At 49.1% G+C, this 12,771-nt stretch overlaps 1 non-coding gene across 1 annotated transcript; it reads left to right on the top strand.

Moving 5' to 3' along the window:
- The first annotated feature begins 722 nt into the window (after positions 1 to 722).
- On the top strand, positions 723 to 794 carry TRNAW-CCA (transfer RNA tryptophan (anticodon CCA)). The gene has a single exon. It is a non-coding gene; the product is annotated as a tRNA-Trp (tRNA).
- Positions 795 to 12,771: the final 11,977 nt, after the last annotated feature.

Genomic DNA, 12,771 nt, shown 5'->3' on the forward strand with positions numbered 1-12,771 from the left:
GTAAGTGTTTTTTCAGACCCAATAGTTGAAATGGTCACTGAAGCACCCCTCCAAATGGGAGGCGTGGAGGCATGGAGGCATGGTGTCAAACCTGTGGAACTCTGTGGTATGGCCGGTGGGTTTCATTTACACCCTTCTCTGCCCCACCCCGGGAAGAAAGCAAACATAAATACAAAATAGTTGCTGGTTCAGCAACTAATAGGATGTTCCTTATGCAGGTTGTTTTTTCTTTTGCTGTGTCTGTTTGCAATGCAAATAAATTTTCATTAATGCAAAATCGTGAGTGCAAATGATTTGAGTATAAATTCTGTCATATTTTTGTTTCAAGTTTTAATTTATTTTATTTGGTTGCAGTACAAATAAAATAAATTAAGATACTAAGTAGAATAAAATAAAATCCAAAATAAAATTAAACAAAAATTTACATTTTTTACATTTGCACTCTCATGCATTTATAATTATACCAGTAGAAACAAATTTGCACTGCGATCAAAGACAACCTTTTTCGTTTTCTTAGAGCTTGAGAAATCTCGTTAACAAATAACAACCCATTTCTTATTTCTAGTTTCAAAATAGAAATGGAATGTGGTGGATGGATACTTTTCACGAGGCAAAACTGCAAAAATGGTATGTGAAAAACTCTTTCCATTCCATATCTTTTCCGTAACTTTTTTCTTGCATTTACTGATGAAAAGTATGATTATCGAATAGGTTACAACAACGGATCCGTGGCGCAATGGTAGCGCGTCTGACTCCAGATCAGAAGGTTGCGTGTTCGATTCACGTCGGGTTCAATTCCCTCTAATCATAAAAAAAGCCTTTTTCTTAGAAAAGAAATAGCGCTTTTTCACCCCAAAACCGAAAATGTATGTTTAGAAGAAACGGATACGTTGGTGTTTGGTTTCTCACGTTGTGAAGAAGCCTCTTTATATAAAAAATTCCATTCACAACATCACATCAAATATTCAAATGTGTTATTTAATTAAGGGTCCGTTTGGTTTGCAAGAATAGAGGTCTGGAATCGGTTGGAATGGGTTATTCCGATTTTAACTGTTTGGTTGGACGGAATCAGAATCTCATTTCCATTCTTGCTGGAATGGCATTCCCCCATTTGAGAGAATGGCCATTCCCTGCCCCTCCCTTGGGAATAAAATCTCATTTTCGCTGATTTTAATTTTCATTCCCATTTCTGTCTGAATCAAATAGATTATGGGAATGGACTTTTTAGATTTTGATTCCGGAGGATTTCGATTTCGATTCCGATTCCAATTCTGCCTATCAACCAAACGAACCCTAAATACTTATTCAAAAAGTGTTTGTTCATCTTTCAAAAAAAACACAGAAAAAGTGTTTGCTCAAACTTCAAACACAGCCTCTACCTCAGTCCTTGAAAAAACTTTCTAGAGGGAGGGGCATTTCGAGTCAAATTTATTTGTGCAACACAGTACGACGAGTTGTTTCCAATAATGTCCCCCGGAGCAGACGCGACGCACAGCGCTTGATCGGTCAACTCATGTGATGAACAAGGAAGCGAGAGTAACCAACCACCTCGGTCTGGCCCCGTGGGTTCTAACTCCTAGCGGTTTGGGTAGGCGGGTATGGGCCTAAACCAACAAGTCACTAGTGAATATATAGCATTTTCAAAAACCCTTCATTTGGTAAAAAAAAACATATGATCCAATCAATTGAATCGTTGATCTATTTGACCTGCTTATTAGGTCACGGGTTAGTCAATGAGATGTGTTGAAATTTTGGTTCATTGGGTCGACCTGCAAAGAGAGAATATGAGAGTATTTGAGCCACTTTACTTAGGGTGGGCACTCCGATGCTTAAGTCATCGAGTTGGAGATTTGGGAGAGAACTAGAGAGCAAGATAGTTAGAGTATTAGCAAGCTGAATCTCATGTGTCCTTTCTCTGAGGGAGGGGACGCCTTTATATAGGCATAAGAAACCGGGAGCTTCTTTTAATGCATATGAAATTCTTGAGAAACCGTGTCTGCCATGTTCGGAGGCGATCTCTCAACTAGTTATGTGATCCACGCAGAGGGATAAGATTCGCCCGATCAACTGCAATGCAGACGGTGCGGATAGACAGGTCTAATGAACGAGCATTATGATCCCAAAGAAATTGGAGACAATAACTCACTCAAGGGGGAGATCTGATAGGTCACTAGTTGAACTCAGGTCAAGTCGGCAGAAGCAGACCGCTTCTCATGCTAACCTAACGTCTTGACAGGACTAGGATAGTCCAGTGGAAATAGGTTGCATCATACACCAACCTGAGGTCCCATCTAGCTGTTCGTAGTTTGGTCTACTGGGGTGGCCCCGAGGTTACTGACACAATTATAAATTGTCCAAGGTGATATGCTTACGTGGTGCCAAGGTATCAACCAGTTGTTCTGAGATGCCACATGTCATGATATCATTGGAGGACCAAATTACCCTTCATTAGAGACCATAAAGATTGGTTATTTGATTAGGGTGATTTTATATTAATTTTGGGTAGCTTTTTCTATATTTATGCATTCTAATGTACCTTGTCTCAATATTTTTGTCAAAATAAACCCTTTTTTGGCCTATAATCCAAATTTTAGTATTTTTATAAATAAATTTGATGAAGGAAGATTTGGCCCGGCCTCACAGTTATGCAACACGTGGCAAAGGCAACAGCTCGGCACAAAAGCACGCCTAAGGCGCGAGCACCCAGGGGAGAAACTAGCGGTCTGAACTCCCTACTAAGGGCCCGAACTCATCCTTGGCCCCAAACCAAACAGTAATCCGAACTGGCCTGCATGTAACAGTTCGGGACACACCTCGCCGAACTGGCATGCCTTATAATAGTTTGGGATACACCTCGCCGAACTGGCCTACCTATTAGTTCGGGATACACCTCGTTGAACTGGCCTGCCTTGTAACAGTTCGGGATACACCTCGCCGAACTGGCCTACCTTGTAACAGTTCGGGATACACCTCGCCGAACTGACTTGCCCTATAGCAGTACAGGGCATACCTTCGAACTCAAGACTTCGCCTCGCTCACCACTCCACCACATCGCCCTCAGGACACCAAAACCAAACAAACCGTACCCAAGGGTGGCGCACCCGACTGACTTGGGATCTAACGCTTGACAGCCGCACTCCAAATGGCCACCTGCCACCGCCTCTTGACACCGCCATCTCCAGTTACAGAGACGGTTCCGACAAAAGGCAGTGACGATTCTGTCCCAACAAAAAGGATGACACCCGAACTGACAGATGCAAGGGTAATCATACCCAACCTGACAAGGGCTTCGTAGTGAGTGCACGAAGTGATTATAAAAGGCCCCCTACCCCCAACAACAAGGTATGTGAACTTTGCACCATTTGGTCTATACTTTGCCTTTGAGAGATTACTAACTTGAGCTTCGGAGTTATCTCACTGGGTTCCCCCTAGAGTTCCCTCATCTTTCCCGTTTCAGGCTCCCCGTCGCTCCAGCTCAGAGGCGAAATCGTTGACAGCTAAGACCGGCCGGATCGCACTCCATCAATTGGCGCCGTCTGTGAGAACATTTCTAAAAGCCTCCCTCTAAATCTCTCTTACCTACCCTTCTTTCACAAACTCCAACACCCACTCCAACACCAAAATGGCCTCCTCCAACAGTGCCAGACATGGAACAGAAATAGCCACTACCGGAGAGCAACTCAATGTTCCAGCTTTGTGCATTGGGCAGTTCACCATCCCCCTTTTAGTGGATGGGATCCCCAGTTTGAATGTGCCACAGGCAGTGGCGCCTCTGAACACTCATTCGTTGAACATTCCTCTTCCACTCCCCATTGAAACGAACTTCGCAGAACCAACTGTTGTTCCACTGGCAACCCGCCAGAACCAACTGGATGATCTAATGCAATGCATGCGGGCAATGCAGGCCCAAATGCAACAATTCCAGTAGCACCGACTCCAGCAGCACCAGGTATTGCACCACCTCTCCCAACACCATTACCAGCAACAGTTCCCTCAGCCACCCTTAAACCAGCCACTATTCCCCCCCGGCACCTTGTTTCAAAGCCGGTTAAGGCCTCCCCTCAAGGTGGACGACCTCACCAAGGAGAAGCTTCCCAACCCCCGAACCCCCCTAATAGTCAGGCCTCATCCCCAGGCCAAAAGCAAAGAAAGATCACCCCTGCCTCGCAACTCGCGGGTGGGTCAAGAACCTCGCCCACAAAATCACCTCGGCGCTCCAAGCCCGAGTTCCCACTCACAGAGAACCGGTTCAGCGCCCTAGCAGTAGGCCAGCATTCCGGGCCCATCTAGCTCGGCAACACGAAGGTGAGCAGCGCCAGCACCAGGCCCACTTAAAGAAGGCACCGGCGAAGTCGCCGAACTGCTACCCGTGTGCTACCCGAGCTCAGAGGCAAGGAAGAAACGAGCTTGGGCGAGGTAAAAACCATCCCCATTCTCTCAGTTCCTTCCCCCCTTTCAGTAGAACTTCTGGCAGTCCCCTTGCTTAGAGATTTCAAACTCCCATCTCTGGACAAGTATGGTGGGTCCTTTGACCCCAACAACCACGTCGACACATTCCAGTCGCAAATGCACCTCGCTAAGGCCAGCGAGTCATGCATGTGCGTGGTCTTCACCACCACCTTCAGAGGGGTGGTCCGCACCTGGTACCGGAACCTAGCTTCCGGGTGAATAAGAAGCTGGGCCCAGTTCGTGCAGATCTTCACTGTGCACTTTGTTACCAGCAAGAGGTGCCCTAGAATCGAGGAAAGTATCTTCGGGGTAATCCAAAGAGAGGGAGAACCCATCCGGAGCTACATCAAGCGGTTCAATGAAGCATGCTTGCAGATCCCTCGGTTAGACCCCGCATTACAGCTCGCTACGGCCAAAAGAGGGGTGACGCACAAAGAATTCAACTAGCACATGGTGGCCAACCAGCCAGCAACCGTGGCCGACTTCCTCAAGCTCGCAGACAAGTTTATGAGAACAGAGGAAGAGATCAACCAGAGAGCCGAAGGTGGGGTTGAAAAAAGAAAAAGAGAAGGCGAGCCCTCCAACCCTAGCGATAGAAGAAGCCAGAACCGAGAGGTGAAGCCAAGCCAGCCGTCCCGAGCTCCCTTAGAAGTTCGGACGGACTACACGCCATTGAACACAAGGCGGACATAGATCTTGATGACGATCAAGGACGCTCCCTACATAAAGTGGCCACCTCGTCTAAAGAGCAATCCAAACGAGAGGAACAAAAATTTATATTGTAGTTTTCATAAAGATCACGGTCATAGCACTGAACAATGTAATAATCCCCATGACGGGATAGAGGGATTCATCCGTCGTGGGTACTTGAGAAATTTTGTACATTATGACAATAATAATAAAGCAGGTCAGCAAGGGGAACACGGGAAGGATGTCCCCGAGCCGAGCAGCAGACCGGCCGAAGCCTTGCAGCGACCTCCCCCAGAAGAGAGGCCAGTCCGGGGAACCATCCATGTGATAGTGGGTGGTTCGGTGGTGGCAGGATGCACTTCGGTAGCAGCATAGACGTCAGTTCACGAAGCAGCCCGAGGAGCAGAACCCTCCCAAGAGGCCGAAGACAGAAGAACCGATCTTTTTTACAAAAGATGACACACGAGGTGTTCACTACCCCCACGATGACGTGTTCTTCATAAAGCTAAGGATCAGCGACTTCGAAGTTCGACGCGTATTGGTAGACTCAGGCAGTTCAGCGGATATCCTATTCAAATCGGTGTTCGACCAATTACAGTTGCAGAAAAGCGAGTTGAAACCTGTGCACACTCCTCTAGTGGGCTTCAGCGGAGAGGAAGTCAGGCCCCTAGGGAAGATAACAATACCTGTGGAAGTCGGCACATGGCCATGCGCGATAAGACTCAACCACGATTTTCTGGTGGTCGCGACTCCCTCCCTATACAACACCATAATAGGGCGACCAATTACGCATATTCTGCATGCAGTGGTCTCCACCTATTATCTGGCAATGAAGTTCCCAACGGACTTCGGTGTGGGGGTAGCGCGGGGTGACTAACTTGAGTCCCGCAAATGCTATGTTGCCGCCCTAAAGGGAAAACCAAGCAGTCGACAACCTCAAACTGGAGCGGCCTGCGGAGCAGGAAGAGGAACGAGCTTTGCCCACTGAGGAAGCAGTCGCAGTCCCAGCCTCGGCTACAGATCCAACGCGAACATTACAGATCGGTGCTTCCGTCAAGGAGCCTTTGCGAACTGAACTGGTGAGTTTCTTACTCCAAAATTTAGATATTTTTGCATGGTCCGCGACAGATATGCCTGGTATTGACCCTTACCTTATAACTCACAAGCTTAACACTGACCTTGTAGTCAGACCCATTAGACAGAAGAAATGCAACTTAGCCCCGGAGCGCTGGAGGGCGGCCGACGAAGAAGTCGAAAAGCTCCTCACTGTGGACTTCATAAGGGAAGTTCATTACCCGAGCTGGGTAGCCAACCTAGTGTTGGTGAAAAAAGCTAACGACAAGTGGCGCATGTGCGTCGACTACACCGACCTTAACCGAGCTTGCCCAAAAGACATCTTCCCCCTGCCCCAAATTGACCGCCTTGTGGACGCGACCTCGGGACATGAGTTGCTAAGCTTCCTAGATGCCTACTCAGGCTACAACCAAATCAAGATGGACCAATCCGACGAAGAAAAAACCAGCTTCATTACCGAGTTCAGCCTGTACTGTTACAAGGTCATGCCCTTCGGGCTAAAGAATGCTGGGGCGACCTTCTAAAGCTTGTAAATAAGCTTTTTTCGGCCCTTAATCGGCACGAAAATGGAATGTTATGTAGACGACATGGTCGTTAAAAAACAGTTCTCGCAGGAATTAATAAAAGACTTGGATTATGTCTTCCAAATTCTGCGTCAGTATAAAATGAGACTAAACCCAAACAAGTGTGTCTTCGGTGTCACCTCGGGTAAGTTTCTAGGATACATTGTCAACCGGCGTAGTATTGAGGCCAACCCGGACAAAATAAAGGCCATCCTTGATATGAGACCACCCCGAAAAGTAAAAGAAGTTCAAAGGCTAAACGGTCGCATAGCCGCTCTAAGCCGCTTCATGTCAAAATCGACAAACCGCTGCCTGCCTTTCTTTAAGGCAATCAAAGGCAAAGGGTTCGAATGGACCCGATATTGCCAGCTCGCATTCGACGAGCTAAAAACCTACCTCGCCACTGTACCAACCTTAGCTAGACCCAAGGAGGGCGAGGTCTTAGAACTGTACCTCTCGGCGAGCGACGAGGTGGTCAGTTTGGTACTAGTAAAGGAAGTAGATCGGGTCCAGCAACCCGTCTATTACATTAGTAAAATTCTGCAGGGAGCAGAGACGAGATACCCGCAGATAGAAAAAATAGCGTACGCACTGGTGATTTCAGCTTGAAAACTCTGCCCATTCTTCCAAGCTCACACCGTCGTTGTCTTAACCGACAAACCCCTAAGACAAGTCTTGCTGAAGCCCGAGGTCTTCGGTCGGCTGATGAAGTGGGACATCGAACTTAGCGAGTACGATCTCCAGTACAAACCACGGACCGCAATTAAAGCCCAAGCTTTGGTAGATTTTATCGCCGAGTGCACTTTCAGCCTCGAAGCCCCTCAACAGGTTGAGCCCAAGGTCCCCAGTTCAGGCGAACCCAAAGCTCCCAAGCCAATAGAGTCTGAGCCCTGTGAAGTAGCAACCAATGTGGCACCTCTCCTGGTCAGGCGAAACGCGAACTGGGATGAGGAGCCCTGGATCCTTCACGTAGATGGTTCCTCGAACTAGCAAGGCAGCGGTGCTGGAATAGTCTTATGCGGCCCGGGCGGCACAAAATTGGAATACGCACTACGCTTTGAGTTTGTGGCATCTAATAACGAGGCAGAATACGAAGCACTGATAGCTGGGCTGAACCTAGCACAAAAGGTAAGAGCAAAGCACTTGGTCATCTGCAGCGATTCCCAGCTCATGGTCAACCAAGTTATGGGCGAGTACGAAGCACGCGAGCTCTCCATGATCGCATACTTGGTGAAAGTAAAAGAGGCCCTACTCAACTTCCATTCACACTTCATTAGGCAAATCTCGAGGTCAGAAAACACTGAGGCCGACACTGTCCCGGTTAGCCAGCACAAGCCACAACAACATGAGAACCGTGTACATAGAGGACTTGCCTCGGCCTAGTATTCTCGATGGGGCAGAGGAGGTCGCTCCCGTCCTCGAAGCAGAGCCGAGCTGGATCGACCCACTCGCGAGCTTCTTGCTAGACGGAACCTTCCCTGCAGAATGCAATGCGACCAAGAGGGTGCAGCGCCAGACAGCCAAATACATCATAATTGACGAACGGTTGTACCAACGGTCCTACACGCTCCCCTACTTGCGTTGCCTACAACCTGCCGAAGCTGAGTTCGTACTCTGTGACACTCATGAAGGTCTGTGCGGCAGACACTTAGGGGGTAGAGCACTCACCCAAAAAGCACTTCGACAAGGATACTACTGGCCAACGATGAAGGAAGAAGCTGTCGAGCTCGTCAGAAAATGTGACAAGTGTCAGAAGCATGCCAATATTCATCATCAGCCTGCTTTCGACCTCAAATACCTCGCCAGTCCGTGGCCATTTGCACAATGGGGCATCGACCTCCTGGGGCCATTCCTGCCAGCAACAGGTGGGAGAAAATTCCTAGTTGTGGCAGTGGATTACTTCACGAAGTGGATAGAAGCCGAACCTTTGGCAACAGTTACGACCCAAAACATACAGAACTTCTTTTGGAAGAACATAGTATGTTGCTTCGGGTTACCTCGGGTACTTCACATCAGTCGCGCACCCGCAGGCAAACAGTCAGACAGAAGTAGTGAATAGAGCCATCCTACGCGGACTGAAAGCACGTCTATATCGAGCGAAGGGATTGTGGGTAGAAGAGCTACCAAGTGTTTTGTGGGCTCATCGAACTACAGAAAAAACCACCACGGGAGAAACCCCCTTCAACCTCACCTACGATATTGAAGCAGTAATCCCGGCAGAAATCGAAGTACCAACATTGCGACTAGAAACATATGACGATCAGACAAACGGAGATGAGTTACGCACCAACCTTGACCTACTGGACGAGGTAAGGGACCTCGCACACATCCGGACAGCGGCCTACCAGCAACAGGTAGCTCACTACTACAACGCTAGAGTAAAGCAGCGAAGCTTCCGGGTCGGCGATCTGGTCCTTCGTAAGATTATGATGCCCGAACCCGGCGTGGGCAAACTTGGTCTAAATTGGGAAGGGCCCTATAAAGTAAAGAGAGCGCTCGGGGGGGGGGGGGCATACGAGCTCGAAACCTTAGAAGGCAAACAAGTACCCCGAGCGTGGAACATTGCTAACTTAATGCGATACTACCTATAAACCGCCAAGCGAAGTGGACGAAATCGCTACAAGGGCCTTAGGGCCATGACACAGAGCTACAAGGGCCTTGGGGCCGAAATAGGTTGCGTAAGTACAATAACCCGGACAAGAAACAATGGCATATTATCAATTCGACAAAGAATTAGTTCGGGAAAAAGAACACTTTTCTATTCTGTTGCAAGAAAAAGGAGAGTACATTGGCCATCAGAAGGCATTTCAAAAAAAAAAAAATTACATGCCCGGAGCTACTTCTTCTCCATCAGAAGGCACTTCAACAACACCCGAAGGCCCTACCTCTCCTTCAGAATCCGGCTCGCCATCGGCAGCATTGGCCATCTCCTAAGTTATATGCGAAGTGGATATGGCACTAACGTCGAGGTCGGGGTACGTGTTTCGGATCATCCACCGGCTCAGCTTGAATCCCCTTCTGTAAGAATCCACCATCAGGTCGTCAAAACGCGGAGAGACAATATAGTCTTCAACGGCCTTCTTCTTGGCATCTTCAATACCTTGGGAAAAATCTGCATTTTCTCCCTGATGTCCTCTTGAAGATATTCGACTTGATGTTGCAGGTCCAACCTCAAGTTCGCCATGTGCTTGACGACTACCCCCATGGCCTCGGCATCCCGCTGAGACATCGCCTGTCTGGCCATGGCGACACGAGCAGCCTCTTCGGCAGCATAAGCGGCCACCTCAGCAGCTCGGGTATTCGCCTCGACTGCACGGAAAGCCTCTTCAGCAGCATGAGCGGCTGCCTCAGCAGCTCGCACCTGTCGCGAGCTCCTCTCCACCTGGGGTGCTAAGGCGTGAATTGAAGAATTCACCTACCAAAAGAAACAAGTAAGCGACAACAGCAAGAAGGATAGAAAATGAAGAAGGCAGACGAAATTTGACTTACCACCATAGCATGAGTTACGACATGACAAACGACCTGATTCAAAGGAAGATCGGTCCACGCCGCGATCTCCTCGGGGAAAGTAGCCTCCCTACTCTTCTGAAGAGCGTAGTTCGGCATCAACACGCTCCTGAACTCCCCTTGAGCTCCCGAACCTGAGGGCCCAACCCGCGTATGAGTGGACCCAGAGTGAGCAGGAGCACTGGAGTAGGTAGGAGCACCCGTGTGAGTGGTCTCAACATAAGTCACCCCGGCCGCTTCATGCATCAGAGGAGCCACCTCGGGCTCCCTGGGCAGATCCTCTGTCGTGTGGCCTGGAACTTGAGGCTCCTCATCTGGGGGCAGCTCGGTACGAGTTCACTTGGCGACCCGCTTCCTCCTCTTCATGCCTTGGAACAGGCACCCCCCACGAGTTCTCTCTACGTCCATCACACCTGCAGAAAATAGTTCGACATCAGAAAAAACGAAGGAACAAAGCAAACAAGAAACCTACCCGAACTCAGGCCAGCCACAATAAGCTTGGCCTCCGTTAAGTACTAATGGCACTTTAAACCTTGCCGTGCCCATTGTCGGAGGCCCTTCACCGTCTCTTTATTGAGAGTGACACCAGAATCAGGAGCGGCCTCACCCTACCCGGTCTGAAAAGGCCACCCTTGTGCACTTCGCACCCCGAAGTAATCCCGCTTCCACGCCAAGACCTTATTAGAAAATTCATGCAGAAGCTTAAAGCCCAGGCGAGGAGAAAGGTAATACGCCCGTCTTCCCCCAGGAAGAGAACCCGCTTGCTTCTTGAGCATCAAGATAGAGGAGAATATCTCCAAGTCTAAAGGGAAGTTCTGTTCACAAAAGAGGGAGACTGTCCCCACCAGATTCCGAATAGAGTTCGGATGAAGCTGGCCAATGGTGACGCCGAAGTGGTTTATGACCTCGACGAGAAGGGGGTGGAAAGGCATTCGCAACCCCGCAACGAGCTGCTCTCGAAAAATCACGATCTCATCAGGACCGTGTTCCCAAGGAAAGCTACCCGAAGGAATGAAATATGTATACCCCCCAGGCAGATTGTAAGACATAAGTATAGATTGGATCCCCTTGGGCATCATGGTCGAAGGACCAAACCTATCTAGCATCCGACCTTGGCGAGAGGTAGACGCCAAACTGCTCGAAGCGGCTCGGCCTACAGGTGGATTCAGGAAGGTACTCACCGGAAGAAAGTTTTGAAGGCTCCGGAGATAGGAACAAGCCAAAAACCTTGAAGGCTAAGTAACCAGCCTAGACGCGAACTGAAAAACCTGGGCGTGAGCTGAAAAGTTGGATGCGAGCTCAAGAGGCAAACCGCAGAAGTGACAAATCAACAGGGGTCCCCTACTATTTATAGCTACAGTAACCAAGAACCAACAGTGCAGATCAAAGACAATTCGATGGCCTGCATTTGCGCTGACCGCACGTCCCCTGAGATCGAGACGTGATTGACACACGTCTTTCCGAAAAGAGCGAAACGTCAGCGCACGTATTTTTGAAATCAACGTCGCACTAGCGCACGTCTTTCTGAAACTGACAACATGACGCACGTCTCCCTACAATTGACAAAATAGGCAGCACACATCCCTTCAAAACGTTAGTGGCGTGTTTTTTTCAAAATTGAAAGACCCGCTATCACATCCCAGCGGCGCGATTTTTTGAAATTTAAAATAAACGCGCGCTGCCACGTCTGTCAACATTTATGGGCAGTAGGCACGTCTCCCACCTTCTCGGATGCTCCAGAAAACCGAAGAACCCTGGCAAAGCACCTCGTGCAGTCAAGATTCAAAGAACGGGACAAATCCACCTACCACCTCGCAAAACTCCCCGCGCCAGGGCAAGACCCTTGGCGCGAGGAGTGGGGGGCAATTGATGAAGGAAGATTTAGCCCGACTTCGCAGTTATGCAACACGTGGCAAAGGCAACAGCTCGACACAAAAGCACGCCTAAGGCGTGAGCACCAAGGAGAGAAACCAGCAGTCCGAACTCCCTACTAGGGGCCTGAACTCACCCTTGGCCCCAAACCGGACAGTAATCCGAACTAGCCTGCATGTAACAGTTCGGGACACACCTCGCCGAACTGGCCTGCCTTATAACAGTTCAGGATACACTTTGCCAAACTAGCCTACCTATCAGTTCGGGATACACCTCGCCGAACTGGCCTGCCTTGTAACAGTTCGGGATACACCTCGCCGAACTGGCCTGCCTTGTAACAGTTCGGGATACACCTCGCCGAACTGGCCTGCCTTGTAACAGTTCGGGATACACCTCGCCGAACTGGCCTGCCTTATAACAGTTCGGGATACACCTCGCCGAACTGACCTGTCCTATAGAAGTATAGGGCATACCTTCGAACTCAAGACTTCGCCTCGCTCACCACTCCACCACATCGCCCTCAGGACACCAAAACCAGACAAACCATACTATGCCTGACACCGAGGAATTTCGTACCCAAGGGCGGCACACCTGACTGACTTGGGATCAGACGCTT

This window comes from Nelumbo lutea, chromosome 3 (genome assembly GCF_056320005.1).
Source record: "Nelumbo lutea isolate HS-2025 chromosome 3, American lotus-T2T, whole genome shotgun sequence".
NCBI classification, from domain to species: Eukaryota; Viridiplantae; Streptophyta; class Magnoliopsida; order Proteales; family Nelumbonaceae; genus Nelumbo; species Nelumbo lutea.